The sequence below is a fragment of the Hemitrygon akajei genome, chromosome 10, assembly GCF_048418815.1.
Source record: "Hemitrygon akajei chromosome 10, sHemAka1.3, whole genome shotgun sequence".
NCBI lineage: Eukaryota > Metazoa > Chordata > Chondrichthyes > Myliobatiformes > Dasyatidae > Hemitrygon > Hemitrygon akajei.
Genome location: NC_133133.1, coordinates 122691619 through 122711041, shown reverse-complemented (window position 1 = coordinate 122711041; position 19423 = coordinate 122691619).

The window sequence follows — 19423 nt, the reverse complement described above, 5'->3', positions numbered from 1 at the left end:
AGACCCTCACTGAGAAATCCGGCCGTGTGGAAATACTAGAAAAAATTACTTTATTTTGGGGATGTCCTAAGCACTCTCAACTAATTCTACCTATGACAGGATGCGACCGGTACACTTTATTGGATAAGCATGTGTGGAAGGCGCACATTGACTTTTACTTTCTACTTAGTCAAGGCTCCAGACACAGTTTGCAGGGCAAAGCTCCAGACACAGGCAAGCCGTGGCAAGCCTCCAGGCAGAGCGAGGCGAGGCAAGGCTCCAGACAGAGGGAGGGCGAGGAAAGGCAAGGCTCCAGGCAGAGGCAAGGCGAGGCCAGCAAGGCTCCAGGAAGAGGCGAGGCGAATCAAGGCTCCGGGCACAGGGAAAGCGAGGCGAGGCGAATCAAGGCTCCGGGCGCAGGGAAAGCGAGGCAAGGCGCCAGGCAGAGGCAGGGCGAGGTCAGTCAAGGCTCCAGGCAGAGGCACGGCGAGGCAAGTCATGGCTGTAGACACAAGTTGCAGGGCAAGGCTCCAGACACAGGTTGCAGGGCAAGGCTCCAGACACAGGCAAGGGAAGGCAAGGCTCCAGGCAGAATCGAGGCGAATTAAGGCTCAGGGCAGAGGAGTGGCGAAGCAAGGTTCCAAACACAGGCAAGGCGAGGCAAGACTCCAGGCAGAGGCAAAGCGAGTCGAACAAGGCTCCAGTCAGAGGCAGGGTGAGGAAAGACTCCAGGCAGAGGGAAGGCGAGGAAAGCCTCCAGGCAAAGGTGAGGCGAGGCGAGGGAGCCTAGCCTCTTCTCGCATTAACTCTGCCTGGAGCCTTGCCTCGTCTTGCCTCTGTCTGGAGTCTTGCCTCGCCTTGCCTGTGTTTGGAACCTTGCTTCACCATTCCTCCGCCCGGAGCCTTGATTCGCCTCGATTCTTGCCTCGCCTCCAGACACAGTTAGGGCAATGCAAGTCAAGACTCCAGACACAGGATGCAAGGCAAGGCTCCAGACAAGAAAGCCGAAGAAGGCGCCCGACAAAGGCAAGACGAAGCAAAGCTCCAGACACAGGCAAGGTGAAGCAAGGCTCCAGGGAGAGGCAAGGCGAGTCGAACAAGGCTCCAGTCAGAGGCAGGGTGAGGAAAGACTCCAGGCTGAGGGAAGGCGAGGCAAGCCTCCAGGCAAAGGGAGGGCGAGGCAAGGCTCCAGGCAGAGGCAGGGTGAGGCATGGCTCCAAGCAGAGGCAGGGCGAGGCAAGGCAAGGCTCCAGACACAGGTTGCAGGGCAAGGCTCCAGGCAGAGGCAAGGACAGGCGAGCAAGGCTCCAGACACAGTTAGGGCGAGGCAAGGTAAGGCTCCAGACACGTTGCAGGGAAAGGCTCCAAGCAGAGCACGGCGAGGCAAGTCAGGGCTCCAGACACTGGTTGCAGGGCAAGGTCCAGACACAGGCAAGGCAAGGCAAGGCTCAAGGCAGAGGCGAGGCGAGGCAAGGCTTCAGGGAGAGGCGTGGAGAATCAAGGCTCCGGGCAGAGGCAGGGTGTGAAGAGGCTAGGCTCCAGGCAAAGGCAAGGCCTGGCCAGCAAGGCTCCAGGAAGAGGCAAGGCGAATCAAGGCTCCGGGCAGAGGGAAAGCGAGGCAAGGCTCCAGACAGAGGCAGGGCGAGAAGAGGCTAGGCTCCAAGCAGAGTCAGGGCGAGGCAAGTCAAGGCTCCAAACACAGTTAGAGCAAGGCAAGGCAAGACTCCAGACACAGGTTGCAGGACAAGTCTCTAGACACAGGCATGGCGGGGCAAGGCTCCAGGCAGAGGCAAGGCCAATCAAGGCTCCGGCCAGAGGCGAGGTGGAGCAAGGTTCTAGACATAGGCATGTCGAGGCAAGGCACCAGGCAGAGGCATGGCAGGGCGAGGCAAAGCTCCAGGCAGGGGGAGGGCGAGGAAGGATTCCAGGCAGTGTCACGGCGATGCAAGTCAAGTCTCCCGACACAGGTTGCAAGGCAAGGCAGATGTTGTTCCTTTATTCATGAAAGGTAATAGATATAGCCCTGGAAATTATAGACCAGTGTGTCTTTCCTCAGTGGTTGGTAAGTTGATGAAGAATATCCTGAGAAGCAGGATTTATGAACATTTGGAGAGGTATAATATATTAGGAAAAATCAGCATGGCTTTGTCGAGGACATATCGTGCCTTACGAGCATGATTGAATTTTTTGAGGATGTGATTAAACATTTTGATGAAGGAAGAGCAGTAGATATAGTGTATATGGATTTCAGCAAGGCATTTGATAAGGTACCCCATGCAAGGCTTATAGGGGAAGTAAGAATGCACGGGATCCAAGGGAACATCGCTTTGTGGATCCAGAACTGGCTTGCCCACAGTAGGCAAAGAGACGGTCGTAGATGGTTGTAGACGGGTCGTATTCTGCATGGAGGTCGGTGTCCAGTGGTGTGCCTCAGGGAACTGTTCTGGGACCCTTACGCGTCGTGATTTTTATAAATGACCTCAATGAGGAAGTGGAGGGATGGGTTAGTAAGTTTGCTGATGACACAAAGTTTGGAGGTGCTGCAGATAGTGTGGAGGGCTGTCAGAGATTACAGCGGGACATTGATAGGATGCAAAAGTGAGCTGAGAAGTGGCAGATGGAGTTTAACCCAAATAAGTGTGTAGTGGTTAATTTTGGTAGGTCAAATATGATGGCAGAATATCGTATTGATGGTAAGGCTCCTGGCAGTGTGGAGGATCACAGGGATCTTGTGGTCCGAGTCCATAGGACACTCAAAGCAGCTGTGCAGTTTACTCTGTGGTTAAGAAGGCATACAGTGCATTGGCCTTCATTAATCATGGAATTAAATTTAGCACCCGAGACGTAATGTTGCAGCTATATAGGACCCTGGTCAGACCCCACTGTACTCAGTTCTGGTCGCCTCACTTTAAGAAGAATGTGGAAGCCATAGAAAGGGTGTAGTGGAGATTTACAAGGATGCTGCCTGGACTGGGGAGCATGCCTTATGAAAACAGGTTGAGTGAACTCAGCCTTTTTCCCTTAGAGCGACGGTGGATGAGAGCTGACCTGATAGAGATGTATAAGATGATGAGAAGCATTGATCATGTGGATAGTCAGAGGCTTTTTCCCAGGGATGAAATGGTTGCCACAAGAGGACACGGGTTTAAGATGCTGGGGAGGTAGGTACAGAGGAGCTGTCAGGGGTAAGTTTTTTACTCAGAGACTGGTGAGTACGTGGAATGAGCTGCCGGCAACGGTGGTGGAGGTGGATACGAAAGGGCCTTTTAAAAGACTTTTGGAAAGGTACATAGAGCTTAGAAAAATAGAGGGCTATGGGTAAGCCCTGTAATTCCTAATGTAGGGACATGTTTGGCACAACTTGAGGGCCGAAGGGCCTGTATGATGCTGTAGTTTTGCTATGTATCTATGTTTTCTATAAAATAGTCAATTCTTTCAAACTGCATGGCCATACACTTTCTAACACAGTATTCCATCTTCTATTTCTTTGCCCATTCTCCAATCTATCCAAGTCCTTCTGTAACCTCTCTATTTCCTCTATCGTCACATTGTCTGCAAGCCTTGCAACAAAGCCATCAATTCCATCAGCTAAACATTAAGGAGAGATTGCACAATCATAAATTGTTCGCTCATGGTTTTCAGTACCTGTGTGCAAACAAAAAATGCAATTATGAGAAACATAAATAGTCGGAGTCTATTTCACAAGGTGGACATTTCTGTTTCTTAACGGCTTACTTAGCTTTAAGGTGAGGTTTACACATATGTCGATATATACCAGAAAGTTGATCCTGCGGAAGTGGTAGAAATACTCACCATAGCATCGCTTAAGAGACATTTATGCGGGCACGTGTACAGTTCGATGCAAATAGTTTTACTTCTCATCAGGGTCAGCACGGAAACAGTGGCTGAAGTAACTGCTTCTGCGCGGTACTATTCTGTATGTCAGGTTCTCTGATCTCTGTTCTATGTATACATTATGTTTGAAATGCTATAATATGCTAAAGGTTGTATTAGTCTCAGATGATTTCAACATCTTTGGTGACTTATCCGATTGAACAATTTATCACTTTACAGAAGTGTGTTAGTTTAAAGTAATGAAGTAATTTATTTTTTTTAGTCCGTGGATATAAAGACCCGTTATGGAGCTCTCTGGCCTCAGTGGAACACGGCATGAAAAATTGCATTGCTGGATGAGCTGCTTGTACGGTATCATGTCCACAAATTGAGATAAACAAACGGTTCACAGTTAAAATTCTAACCACCCTTCTGGCAGAACGCTGCTCTCAACTTCAAACAATAGTTGCAATCAGATATTCCATTAATTGGTTCTTCTCATTTAAAAGCCAAACAAACACATTTTTTCAAAGAAGAGGTGTTTTCGGTTGTCGTAATCTGTTCGTATTTTAAATCACTATTTTTAGCTCAGTTGAAAATCATTGACACTTGGGACCCATAACAAAGCCTATAAAGCCGTTAGGAAAGTTTACTTTTGCAAGACTCCGATTATCTGTAGTTCAGTGAGTGCTACTACTCAACTGGAAAATGCTGAAAATATACTACAGTGTCGAGAAAATATTGTATGTGATCATTGCCGTGATAGGCATTCCTGGTAAGTTAGTACAAATATAAAGTTAAATTCTGTTGGAATTTGTATTGATAGATAGATAGATAGATAGATAGATAGATACTTTATTCATCCCCATGTGGAAATTCAACTTTTTTCCAATGTCCCATACACTTGTTGTAGCAAAACTAATTACATACAATACTTAACTCAGTAAAAAAATATGATATGCATCTAAATCACCATCTCAAAAAGCATTAATAATAGCTTTTAAAAAGTTCTTAATTCCTGGCGGTAGAATTGTAAAGCCTAATGGCATTGGGGAGTATTGACCTCTTCATCCTGTCTTAGGAGCATTGCATCGATAGTAACCTGTCACTGAAACTGCTTCTCTGTCTCTGGATGGTGCTATGTAGAGGATGTTCAGAGTTATCCATAATTGACCGTAGCCTACTCAGCGCCCTTCGCTCAGCTACCGATGTTAAACTCTCCAGTACTTTGCCCACGACAGAGCCCGCCTTCCTTACCAGCTTGTTAAGACGTGAGGCGTCCCTCTTCTTAATGCTTCCTCCCCAACACGCCACCACAAAGAAGAGGGCGCTCTCCACAACTGACCTATAGAACATCTTCAGCATCTTACTACAGACATTGAATGACGCCAACCTTCTTAGGAAGTACATTCGACTCTGTGCCTTCCTGCACAAGGCATCTGTGTTGGCAGTCCAGTCAAGCTTCTCGTCTAACTGTACTCCCAGATACTTGTAGGTCTTAACCTGCTCCACACATTCTCCATTAATGATCACTGGCTCCATATGAGGCCTAGATCTCCTAAAGTCCACCACCATCTCCTTGGTCTTGGTGATATTGAGACGCAGGTAGTTTGAGTTGCACCATATCACAAAGTCCTGTATCAGTTTCCTATACTCCTCCTCCTGTCCATTCCTGACACACCCCACTATGGCCGTGTCATCAGCGAACTTCTGCACATGGCAGAAATGCAATGAAAATACATAAGTAAATACCTTGGATGGACTTTATTAACTGGCATATAAGTAACATCCCCGACAGTGGTCGAACAAATGAGGGTAATTCAAGAAATGAATTCTTGGAAAACTTTGCTGGAGAAAGTCTGCTTTGATGTTCAGAATTCCAGAGTACTAAGAGTCGCCCATGGAAATAGTAATCGCATTTCATGCATTTCAACTTACTATACTGTATATAGTGGAGCTTTGCCAATATATTGGATTGCGCTACACCTTTGCGGAAGGGGACAGAACCACCTGCGAGATAAGCATCCGATGATCGATCGATCGATACAGGAACCAACGAGAAAACTCGGAGCAATCAGACATTGAACTATATGTCTGTATTAGTAAAGGTGCCTGAGTTCATTTTAAAACACAGTAATTTTAAAATATTCCTTCGGAATGTATCAAAAATATTAGGCAAAATTGACAATGATTTACGATTGTTCATGCGTGTTTCAAAAATCCTCTGGAGATCTTTGAGGTTGCAAACTATGAAAGATGCGATCGATTGGATATTCATATCGCTTCTGCAGATTTCAACTTAACAGGTTAGCGTGCACAACAAATGGATATCAGGTCTGATGTTACAGCATATTGGCATAAACTGAAAACTAAGAGAAAAAGAGAGCAGACGTTACTGATTATTTTTCACGGTGGCAGAGAGAAATTGATTGAAATTGCTCCAAATTGATTCATTTCTAGATATGTGATAGGGCTCGGATTGTGTGGGCTAGTTGAAGAAGCTGATAATTGTCGTAATCATAATCAAGTTTATTATCACTGACAGACGTCATGAAATAGTTATTTTGTGACATCAGTACAGCGCAAGTCAATAAAAAAATAAATATATAAACAGTGCAAAAGTGGATGAGCAAGATAGTTTTATGGGTTGATGAACTGTTTACAAATCTAATGGCAAATGGACAAACCTGTTCCTTAAGCACTGAGTATGCGTCGTCAAACTCTTCCAGCTCTTCCCTGATAATAGAAATGAAAACAGAGCATTCTCCCGGTTATTACGGACCTTAATCGTGCATGACGCTTTCTTGAGGCACCGCCTTTTGAAGATGTCCTTGAAGGTGGGAAGACGTGCCCTTCATGGGGCTGGCTCAGTCTACAACACACTACAGCCTCTTTTGACCCTGTGCATTGGAGCATCTATATGAAGGGATGATGCAACCAGACACAATACTCGCCACATAATTCTGCTAGTATGTTTGGGTAACCATCCAAGTCTCCTAAACTCCGAATGAAGTAGAGCAGCAGGAGTGCCTTTTTCATGATTGCATCAGTTTGTTGGGCCCAGGATAAATGCTCTAAGCAGGTGACACCCAGGAACAATAAACTGCTCACCCTTTGCATGGCTGACCTCTCGATAAGGACCGATTTGTGTTCTCCCGACTTCCCCTTTCTGACGTCCAACAATCAATTCCTTGATCTTGCTGACGTTCAGTAGTATTTTAGGAAAGTAGCTATGAGGTTGAGTGGGAGCTCAAGCTTCTGAATCTCCTGCTTGACTGTAACAGCAAGAAGAGAACATAACCCGGATAAACATAACTCCTATAGGTGCTGTCAACGGTGGGTGTACTGCACACGTGCTGAGCAGCGTTGTAGCGACTATGCACTGCAGGCTCCTGTTTTTTGCCAGTCTTTTGACCACTCTCTCGTTTATGCCAAGATCACCCATCCCATTAATCCAGCAAACCAAGCTAAGATGTGGTCCAGAGTTGATCCCCCAGTGAGCAATGCTGCTAATGAGAGAGAGAGAGGCATGATTTAATATTATGAATCCTTGGCTGATTGTTTACCTTTGCTCCAAGGACACTTTTGCCTGCTCGTAAGATTCCTGCAGAGAGAGTAAGGCGGAGCTGGTTTGATGGACGGCGGGTGCCCTGCAAAGGGAGATAAAAAGCAGGTCTGCGAAGACACAAGCAAAGACACCACGGGACACTGAAAGAGCGCTGTGCACCCACGTGAAGGTGGGGGTCTGAAGGATCGATTCGGGGGAATCGATCAGTGGCTCACAGTGTGTGAAGGTGCGACCGGTGGGGAATTTTTGTGTGTCCACCCTTGCATGGGTGACAGGTCTACCAGTGAAGAACGGTCGTACGGGGTCACAGTCGGTAACCATAACAGGACAGGAAGACAACGGCATCATCTCTCTCTCTCTCTCTCTCTCTCTCTCTCTCTCTCTCTCTCTCTCTCTCTCTCTCGTTACACCAGAACTACCTCGACCTAAACTGAAATCTGCACCATCGTAAGACCATCCATTTACCCCTAGACATTGCAAGAGCTTGGTTTAGATACCTATTTCCACACTTCTGTATATATTATTGCTATCCTGGTTCATATGTTTGCATTTTATAGTACTGTATTACTTAGTTTACTAACAAACGCTATTAGTTACAGTAATACCAGACTTCAACGTGTATTCCATTTTTGTTGGTTCGGTAACCCGGTCACGGGGTACGAGACAAATTGAACAAAGAGATTTGGTTTCCATGCCGTCCATAATAATGATTCCACATCAGCACATCTAGAGAATAATATGATTTTATTTTGCATCTTGGTAATTCCAGATTTGGTGTGAAGTGGGCAGCGTTAGGTGGAATGTGCAGGGATAAGTCCAGATGACACCAGTGATTGTAATTGAATCAAAGTCCCCTATAAATTTTACAGTAAAGAAGCAAGCCAATAAAAATTATTACTTGCGATATTTGCTGAACGAATAATATGGTTGCCAGCAATTTCCAGGACAACCCCAGCTGTTTAAAGGGAGCAGTTAATAACCAGATTAGACATTTCTAGGAGGTGGGGTTGCGTCGAACAGCCACAATTTTCACCCAGTGTGCGTAAGTACATCTTTCGTTGCTAAAGGCTAGAGCTACAGCCACAGCTACCAGACGAGTGTATGATAGGACAGTGTAGAGCATGGAGCCATTGAATGTCACATAGCTGAGAACACCGCTGAGCAAATGCAGTTTTCCTCACTTCCTCAACACGCAGCAGTCACATTCTGAAAACATTAACACGTATTGCAAATACTCCTCATTCCAATGCAAAATGCACTCAGCCAATCAAAATAACAAATCCTTGCAGAAAAAGTGAACAGTTTGATTACAACGGCAGTATGCAGCATTACATCACTGGCACAAAGAAGCAATCATAAGATAAGTGGATCACATTGAACAAATAGCGGAGTGACTCGATGGGCCTAAAGGCCCAATTGCTCCAATGTCTTCTGGTCTTATAATACAAGGGATCTGCGGTGCAGACTCAGTAAGGTATCTCCAACTCAGATAGTTCCGACGATTTTTCTGCCATGCACCCCAACCATTATAGCAGGTTCCATAGATTCCAAGATGGGAATCCCTTCTCCCAATGATGAACACTAAAGTAAAGCTTTCCTTAAGGACTTCTTCTAACTCCTCCGACTCCAGACGTATCTTTTTTTAAAATTTTAACTCTCATCAGCCCTACCTTTACTCATGTTATCATCCTGGTCTGCACACTCCTGTACAACGCTTTGTGGTTTTCCTTAATACGGCGCGCTTTCTCGTGACTCATTTTAGTTCTTCTATTTCTCCTCTTAATCTCTTTCCTAGTTAACTCAAAACTCTCAAGGATATGGCCCATTGAGTTTTTCCCTTCCAGCATTTTCTGTTCTTTATTTCCTATCTCTAGTATTTTTGAGTTGATTCGCTCAGATATCTGGCTTTCGATTTAGATTAAAACCCATCAAACTCTTGATCTCCGCAATTTCTGACATTTGGGCATCATTGACTGATGAGTGCAATCTCTCTAATTTGTAAAGTTTTGCCGTTCAGCTCCTTCTTGCCACGTGGCGAATAGCAACTTTATGGTTCTTCAGCTTTGTGTGTGTTACTTTTTCTCTTATGGCCTTCAGACTCCGAAGTGAGACACAAGAACAAACAATACATATGATATTATAAGACCATAAGATATAGGATCAGAAAAGGCCATGCGGCCCATCAACCCCGCTCCACATTTTTTCATTGAGAATTGATTACCCCTCAACCTATTCTGCTATTTACCATGTATCCATTGACTCTCTAACCAAGAAATATTCACCTCTCCTTTCAATATACTCAATGGCACGGTCTCCACAGCCGCCCGTGGTCATGAATTCCACCGATTCATCACTTTCTGATTCAAGGAAAATAATTTCCGTGTTCTAAATCCGACATCCCTCTATTCTGAGACTCACTCAGGTTAGGGAACATTGTCTCCACATCGACTCTATCTAGGCCTTCTTAAGATTCGATATGTTTCAAATAAATCCCCCCCCCCCCCCACGTTTTAATAAACTCCAGCACGTATAGGCCCAGAGCCATCAAATGCTCCTCATTCGTTCTCCGTTTCATTCAGTAAGCATTTTTCTAAACCTGCTTTGGATTCTCTTTAATGATAGCATATCGTTTCTTAGATTGGGGGTTCAAAATTGATTGCAATACGCCAACTGCTGTCTTACCAATGCTTCATAAAACCTCAGCATTCATCCTTTCCCTTATATTCGAATGCTCTCAAAATGAATGTTAATACACCATTTGCTTCCTTGCCATTGACCTAATCTGCAGGATAACCTTAGGGAATCCTACACAAAGACTCCCAAGTCACTTTGCATCTTTGCTGCTTTTTAATTCCCCCTCGCCGTCGAGAAAGCAGGTTATCTTTCATTCTTTCTACCAAAGTACATGACCATACACTACCCTACACAATGCCAATCCGGCTGGCCTTCTGCAGACTCCCCTCTTCCTCAACACTTCCTGCTTTTGCATCATCTACAATTTCGTAATCGAAATCATTGGCATATAACATAAAAAGAAGTGGTCCCAATATCGAAGCCTGCAGATCACCAGTCGTCAATGGCAGACAGCCAGATAGGCCAATTTATTACAACTGTTGGCCTATTTACCCCTTGTCAATCAGCAATATTGTATCTTTCCTGAAATACCATTGGCTCTTACCTTGTTAATCGGCCACACGTGTGGCACCTTATCAAAGACCTTCAGAACCTACCAATGTCAATCCTACCAATTGTTTCTTCAAATAATTCCAATAGAATTTTCAGGCAAGATTTATCCTTCAGGAGGCCATTTGGCCCATCGAGTCTCATTCGTCATTCAATCATGCTTGATCCCTTTTTTCTCCTCCTCAACCCCACTTGTCAGCCTTCTCCCCATAATATTTGAAGTCATGTCCAATCCAGAACCTATCAATCCCTGCCTTAAATACACCCAACAACGTGGTCTCCACAGCGGCATCTGACAAAAATTCCACAAATTCAGCACGAGCTGGCTAAAGAAATTTCTCCGCATTTGTCCTAGACTCTCACACCTTTGAAAACAACCTTTCCACATTTACTCTACCTAGGCCATTCAACATTCTAAAATATCAAAGAGATTCCCCCTCATCCTTCTAAATTCCTCGCATGATAACCCTTTCAATCCTAGAATCATCCTTGTGAACCTTCTCTGGAACCTCTCAAATGCCTGCACAAATTTTCTAAGATGAGGAGCCCGAATCTGTTCAGAATACTCAAGGTGAGGCTTCACCAGTGCCTTATCACATCCCATCAGTGTCACATCGCTCCTCTTGTGTTCTAAACCTCTTGAAATGGAATGTTAACATTGCATTTGTCTTCCTCACCACCGACTCAACCTGCAAGTTAACCTTTAGGTGTTCTGCACAAGAACTGCCAAGTCCCTTTGCATCTCAGATTTTTTGGATTTTCTCCACATTAGAAAATAATCCGCAAATTTATTTCTACTACCAAAGCGCATGCATTTTCCAACATTACATTTCATTTGCCACTTTCTTTCTCATTCTCCTAATCCGTCTAACTAACTAACTAGGTTTAGACGCAGTATTAAACTACCTCCACGCCGTCCCATCCCACACGCCCATGGTTGTACGAGAGTGAGGCTGCCTCCACAGCGTCCCATCTCAGTCTCGCAGTGTCAAACAAAGAGTGAAGTTCCATCGGCACCGACACATCAAATAGTCCTGGCATCAGAAGCGGACTGAAGCTCCTTCCACGCCTTCGCACAATACGCTCCCGACATCAGGCACAGAGTGAATTTCTCTGTTCTTCTCCAAGTGTAGAGAACATGCGATCATTTCCACGAAAGATTCGAAAAAGGCGCACATCCTTTCAGAAGGGTTTTCCTTCATCAACTCCTTGACAATACTAGTATCATTATAAGAGCTGTTTTGCTGGTCCGTTCTGCACGAATTCAACCACTTAAACCACGTGGAAATAAGAGCTGGAGGACGATACTCACTCCCATGTACATTCCCGACGACCGGATCCTATCTCGGTGCATCTGGTTCAGACTCATATGGACAACCCCATGTGCATTTTCCCTCTGGGTATCCCCTGGATCATAGGCATAGCAAGACCGCCTTGCATGGTTCTTGTTTCTATATTCAATGAATCAGATCTATTCCAGGATTACTGTGCAGCTTCCCTCACAAACGCACACTGAGAGAACTGTTCACGGTCCTCGTCTCCATATCTCCAGCACCACGTCCACAACAGGGGCAACCTTAACTGTGGCTTCTGGGTCAGACCCTCACAGAGAAATCCGGCGGTGTGTGGGAATACTAGAATAATTATTTTATTTTAGGGATGTTCTAAGCGCTCTCATCTAACTCTAACTATGACAGGATGTGACCGGTCCACTCTATTGGATAAGCATGTGTGGAGTGCGCACAGTGACTTTTAGGTTCTGCTTACAATGGGGAAATGCGTTAGAGCCAAATGGTCAACGGTAACAGTGACTGTGTCGTTCCATCCACACCACCACCAGCCGGGACCGCTCATGAAGCATGCATTCTATCTACACGCTAGGATGGGATATCGAGCACTCTGTTTTCTTAACCCCACCCTCTCCGCATCCCAAGACCAGGTGTCATACACTCTGTCTCCTCGCATCCGACAGTAGTGTTTAGAATGAGGGAGAACTGAGGAAAATGACAATCATGCTCCCAGGGTGATACGTCGCAGGGATCGGTTCTTTCTCTATTGCTGTTTGTCATTCATAACAATTTTGTGGGTGACACCAAGATTAAAGAAGTTATCAACGATTGTAATCGGGTCCGGATCAGCTGGAAAGAAATAACGAGCTGAAAATAGTGTGAAAATGCAGATATTGCTCTTTGGACGGAAAAAAAAACCCAAGTCGGGCTGACCCAGTGGATTGCACGGCACAGAGCAGTGCGTAGAATGAAGCGATAGAATAGAAATGGAGGAACAGAGTAGAGTGAATAGAAATCCATAATTCCTTTAAAGTGGCGTCACATGTAGATAGGATTATATTAGATTAGTTGGCACATTGATCTTCATGAAGCAAAATGTTGAGCACAGGAATTGTAATGTTATGTTGAAGTTTCATATGACGTTGTCAAGACCTAATGTAATCTTTGTGTAAAGCTCTGGTCACGTAACTACAAGAAATATATGAAAGGGATTGACAAAAAAACAAAGAAAATTAGAGCGACTTGAGGGCCTGAGTTATAGGGAATGTTTGAATTGAAAGAGATTTTTTTTTCCGCTGGAGTATAGGAGAATGAGGGCAATTTTTTAAAGGTTTAGCAATTTGAGGGATATCGGTGGAGGTAACACAAGGAGACTTTTCCCACCAACGCTTTGTGAGACTAGATCGAAATTGTATAGGTTAAAGGTGAAAAGTGGAATATTTAAACTTGAGAGAGATCACCTTCTCGCTCAGAGAGCCTTGAGATAATGGAAAATCCTGCCGGAGGAACTGCCGGAGAAATAACACCGGCTGTGCAAATATAACACATGTGAATATGAAAATATAAGGAGAGAAGACATGATGGTCTGATAGAGTAACATCTTTGAGATTTAGTAAATTGTGTACTTTTATTAATTTCACCTATTGCGCTAGTTTGCATTCGCTGGTTAGATTAATTCCTGGTGTCTAGAATCCTGCAGCATTGAAACAATCAGTTTAGCTTAACAGTTCAAGCCGAGTGTTGCACCCATTTATACCTAATTACTGCATTAGTTCAATGTATTCTGTGTCTTGACAATTCAAGTTTTTCTATCCGTGAGAACAAATCCGGGACTGTCCACCTTTGAATATGGCAGCCAAAGGCACAAACCGTCAAACCGCGTTGCTGAATGCAACGAATTAAGGGATATCAGCTTATCACGTTGTATTAGAGAGAGATTTGATGGCGTTGCAGACATTATTCCTATAAAAATAGGATCTCGTGTTTTCCTGATGAGTAACTACCAGCTCGGACTACCAGCCAGGTGTAGGTATTCATTTTAACCGACGTTTCGATTCATCAACGAATAATGCTTAGGCACGTCTCGTCCTGCAGTATATATTCCCCGTCGTCTGTCCTTCCTCATTAGTTAGTTCTCAAGCAATCGGTTTCCGCTGTCCCACCTAGTTTACAATCGGTAGCCCGACAAGAGTTTATTAGTCCCATAGTTTAAAAAAAGGTCTCTCCCAATGTTTACAATGAAAAGCGAATCTAATCCTTGGAGTTTCACAATTAACTCTCAGAAATAAACATACTCCAGGAAACTTCCGTGGGCTGTCGTCACGTATTACTCACCTTTTGTAACATCTAGATTTTTAACGGTGTCGCAACCTTAGTGTCCCTAAGGAAAGTTCGCTGGGTACAAAATCTCAGTACCAAAAGAGTCCTAAGATCTCTTTTGGATGCATTCTGTGCAGCATAAAGGTATTCGGCGCTTCACGATGACGATGTTGGAAACTTACATTGCTGTGGAGAAAATATTGTACATGATCATGCTTGTCATTGGAGTTTCGGGTAGGTGGCATAAAAAGTTGTGAATCTGCAATTACGTTTTTGAGTTTATAAGCCTGAATAAAGTAACAATGGAGTAGTTAAATACCTAAATTCGTTCCGTCTTTATAGACAACAGAGCGTGTAATCTCCTGGAAAATAGCAGGGGCTCCACAGTCTAATGCAGATCAGGGATGAAATGAAATATGTGAGGTTAAGAAAAACTGGATAATAAAGTAAGAAAATACTGATAAATACAGGGACGGATCGCTTACACACCAGAGAATTCACAATGGCGGCTACGGAAATAGATGATGCATTGTTCGTTATCTACAAAAGTTCTACAGACCTTTAAAGATTGCTCAAATATACCACATGTAACACCTCTATTTGTAAATACGGAGAAGTAAGATAAATGCACGTGTCGACTATAAGAAATGTGCTAAAATGACACGTCAGATCTTAATGGTAATTAGGCAGAATTAGGATGAGTTTCTGGAACTGAATCTTTTCTAACAAAACTGCCAGATATTTTGAGAGTGTGAACCTTATGATAGATAATGCAAGTCATGTGGATGCTTGGCATTAGAGTTTTAGAGAGGATTATTTTTCGTGAACTACAATACAAAACGTCACTGGGAGATGTTGATGTAAATCTGAATATGAAAGTCCTTGTAAATTAGGAATTGAACAAAATGAACGTGCAGAGCAAACGATGCACGATTGTAGGATTTTAGAAAAAGGCATTCGTCGAAAGTGTTTATGTAGGGTCGCTGAACAATAGCATTCCTTCACTTAATTATTATCTCTAAAACAGTTGCTTCGCAATACTTGTCAATTCTGCTTTATTCTCCGACTACTGAATTTAAATACGTTAATTTTCTTCCAAAGGCAGTGATTCGAGATATGGCAGAAAACCAGAGCACCTGACGGAACTGCAGGCTGCTCCATGAGCAACGTACAATCCCATAAACACGGCAATGAAAGAAAAGATTGAATGCAAGCTCTTGAAGTCGAGAACGAAAGCGCTCATTTGGCACCACTTTCAACAAATTAATGTTTGCTCAATTAAGTCCATGATGTTCTGAGCACGGAAGGAATGATACCGGGTATAAGAGTATCGCTCGCGGATGATACCCGGTTTCGCTTTCTTTATGTGAGAATAGAAATGATTACCAACAACAGGGTACCTTTTGCGATACTGTTTTCTCTAATGATGAGACGATTCTGAAGAGTGATTGGTTCGATTGGGCGGTTCCCTCCCGAGCTTGAAGGACACAAGGAGATCTTAGTTTGAAATAAATAGTTCTTATCTCTCGATACAGTCGGGTGCAGGAGGCTTCCGTCTGGCTGGGAGACCAAGTAAGGGTGAATAACGTTTTAGGTGCCGGAAATTGCATTTCGAAGGAAATTTGTACACCCAGATTTTCGGGAACTTCTGGAATTCGTTAGCATAAAGCAGCTGAAGCCCAAGTCCACTATTAAAATGGGGTTGGTAGACTCCAGGATGAAAAAACAAAATCAGCTCATTTAGATCGATCTCTGGGGTATCGCTTTGAGATTAAGGATTCACCGTTATTGGACTGAACGGTCCAGGATACAGGTACCGTTGGCCTATATCTGAGAATATTATTTTCGGTGTTTTGCAGAGTCTGTGCATTTTGTCTACTCATTTTAAGATGACTCTCCGTCCTGCATTTAAATGATCGTTAACCTGAGACTAGATCAAATAGAATTTCGATGAATTAAACCTACGAATCATAATTTTGCTTTCATGACATAAAGTTACTAAAGACTCTCAGTTTTGCACTCAGGGAAAACAGATTTTTTTTGTTTGTTGTACCACCGCTTAGGATGGCAACACTTTGGAAAGATAATATTATAAATTGTTTTCTTTGGACAACTTCAAACATTATGAGTGAAACTTCGCATGTGGCTATATTTCACATCGCCAATCACTGTCCAACTTAATGACTGAAATGTTACTAATCGTATTGGTTCATCTGAACTGGTATCGTCCTCAGTAATATTGCATAGTAGTTTGTTGTCAATCCGCGCTGATCATGTGATCATTGGGACTACATGTCGCTGTGGAACAGCGGACAGGATGGATCTGGTTTAGGAATCAAACCTTTCTGCTGCTGGAGCCTCGCATTTGCTTTCTCTTCCTTTTAAAGCTACACTTTCCTTCAGATGTCGTGTTTCTAAACAGTGAAATAGTACACAGTCCTATTTAATTCGGTAGCACTTTCTCTTGGAAGCAACGCGCTTCTTCAAACACCCCCGGGTAAACTCAAGATCACACTTGGACCCGTAGAAATTCAATAATTCAATTATCGATGTGGTTGTTATTTTCCTTTATTTTCCAGTGAATTTATTGGCGATTGTCATCCTGTCCCGTGGGAAGTGCGGCCTCTCTACCTGCACCACACGTTACCTGGTGGCCATGGCAGTGGCGGATCTACTGGTTATTATCACTGAGATCGTTTTGTATCGGATGAAATTATCATATTTCCCAGTAAGTTTTCTGGATATCACTCCTGTGTGTACTTTCCTGCGTGTACTTACTCGTATCGTAACAGACTGTTCTGTTTGGTTCACTGTCACTTTCACCTTTGATAGATTTATCGCCATTTGCTGCCCGAAACTGAAAACAAAATATTGTACCGGGAAATCTGCGGCTGTGGTTCTCACATCAACGGCAGTTCTGTTTTGTTTGAAAAATGTTCCCCTGTGCTTCACAGTTAAGTCCAGAAATACAATCGGCAATATACCGTGGTTTTGTGATACGAATCCAGCTTATTTCAGTGAACCTGGCTGGGTACGATTTGATTGGTTTAAAACAGTTTTAACTCCGTTCCTCCCTTTCGGTATCATTCTGCTGCTCAACGCTCTGACCGTCAGGCATATTTTAGTGGCCAGCCGGGTCCGTAAGGGGCTGAGGGGTCAGAGCAAAGGAGAGACCCGCAATGACCCAGAGATGGAGAGCAGGCGGAGATCGGTGGTTTTACTCTTCACTCTCTCCGGCAGTTTCATACTCCTCTGGTTAACCTATGTTATAAATTTCGCCTACTATCATCTCACGGGAACAGCAGGAAAGAGGGGGAGTGATTCTGAATATATATTCCACGATGTTGCAGCGTTTCTGAGAAATTTAAGCTGTTGCACGAACACGTTTATTTACGCAGTGACGCAGTCCAAGTTCAGAGAGCAGATGAAGCTCGGAGTGAAATATCCGTTTACCTCTGTGCTGCAGTTCATTAATAAAGCTGTGCTGTGAGCGCATCCTTGGGGTAGTCGTGGTGCCTGCCACAATGGCTCCAGCTCTAGATGTTTGTTGTTTCCTCCACAAGGTAGCGCAATATATACCAGCTCTGAATCTCCTGTCTGCTACCCTCTCCATAGCTGTTTCAGTCCCTCCCCAAAGGCGCTTACGTTCAGAGCTTAATAATCGCGGATATGCGGCTTAGTTAGCAGGTCATCTCCCGAATGGGATGAATTTCTCCCTCAGTTCTCATACGGTGTAGAACTCCATCCTTGAAGGTTTGTTATTGGTACTACCGTATCCTAATGCAAGAAGACGTTGCCACTCTGCATTCCTTCCCTGAATGCAATTACCATTATAGAGAACTCCCAGGTTGAGTGACATTCTGTCTATTGATGTCGATTGCCCTGCACTCGCATTGAAGGAGAACCACGATTTTTTCTTAATAATCCACAGGACAGCCAAGGCTTTACTTGAATACCCGGGGTAAGCATTGTGGGTGTTGATATTACCGTGTACCCACAATGAACCGGATTCATTTCATTCAATCAGAAAGCCGTAGGGCAGTGTACAATTGGCCAAAGTGCTTGTGGCCAGAATCGCAATGATTGAAGACATTGATCTTATGAAAAAAAGACAATAGTGTGCCCTACGGTACTCAGAGTGAACCCATGCAGTGACTGACTGTGGACTTACAATACCTGGAATACTTAAGTCATTTTATGTGTCAACATCGCTATGACTGAGGATGGCAAGTTTGTGTGCTTGGTCTGCTCAAGACCAAGTGTAAGTTGGGCAAGTACGAAATACTAAAGATGTAATTTATAAAGCGGGTAACGTGCACTCACGAGGCCAGCAACACGCAGCATCTGAAAGTAATTTCCTTACCCAAGGGAGCCTCTCTGATCCGGAACATCTCGCACCAAAATACTAATGGCTGCAGTCCCTTGGATTTCGACGGCCTGCATTTGCTCGTCTCAGACGCATGATATCCGCCTTACATTCTTGTCACAGGTCCTTATGATCTCCGGTTTCAAAACAATCCTTGTTGCGTTGAAAAGGTGCCGGGCGTTTAAAAAATGTGATGAGAACTTTTCGTTGTTGATGACGATGATAAGGCCCTCAGTTAATGCACATCCGCAACTGCCATGATGATTCTTCATAAAAAATAGCAGATTATAAGATTATCAGATATCAGAAAGATGTCATTTCGGATACTAAAGCAGCAGTGCTAAACACATAGCACTTTATCTTTACTGTTCCATCTAACAGAATATCATTCTGCTTTTCACGCGTCCAAAGATGCTGCAAACGTGTCGCATAAAATAATTTCCCAGTACCAACCCAGGCTCAAAGGATAACCGAAGACATTTGAAGCAGGGAGGAGTACACCCAGACTGACCTTTCTTCACCAAAGAATGTTTGCCAACGTAGTTCGTTGATGATTATTCCCGCACAACTCCATCGTCTCTCTCTGTAATATTCAGAGGACTGAGCAATAAGTGATATCAATCCGGTCTTCCAACTGGAATGTAATGCCAAACATCAGGAGCTGGAATACAACTCTTTTACCCGCAGTAACCAGCAGTAGCTGGGAAATTATCATGAGAAACCACCCGAATTACTCTTCGCTAAAGAACCTATAAAATTACGAATTAACTTACCAACTGCTATATGTTAGAGATATGATCGAAAACCTGAGCACAAGCAACTGGGCCAATGTTATATATATATATATACATACACACACACACATTCCCTCTCTCTCTCTCTCTC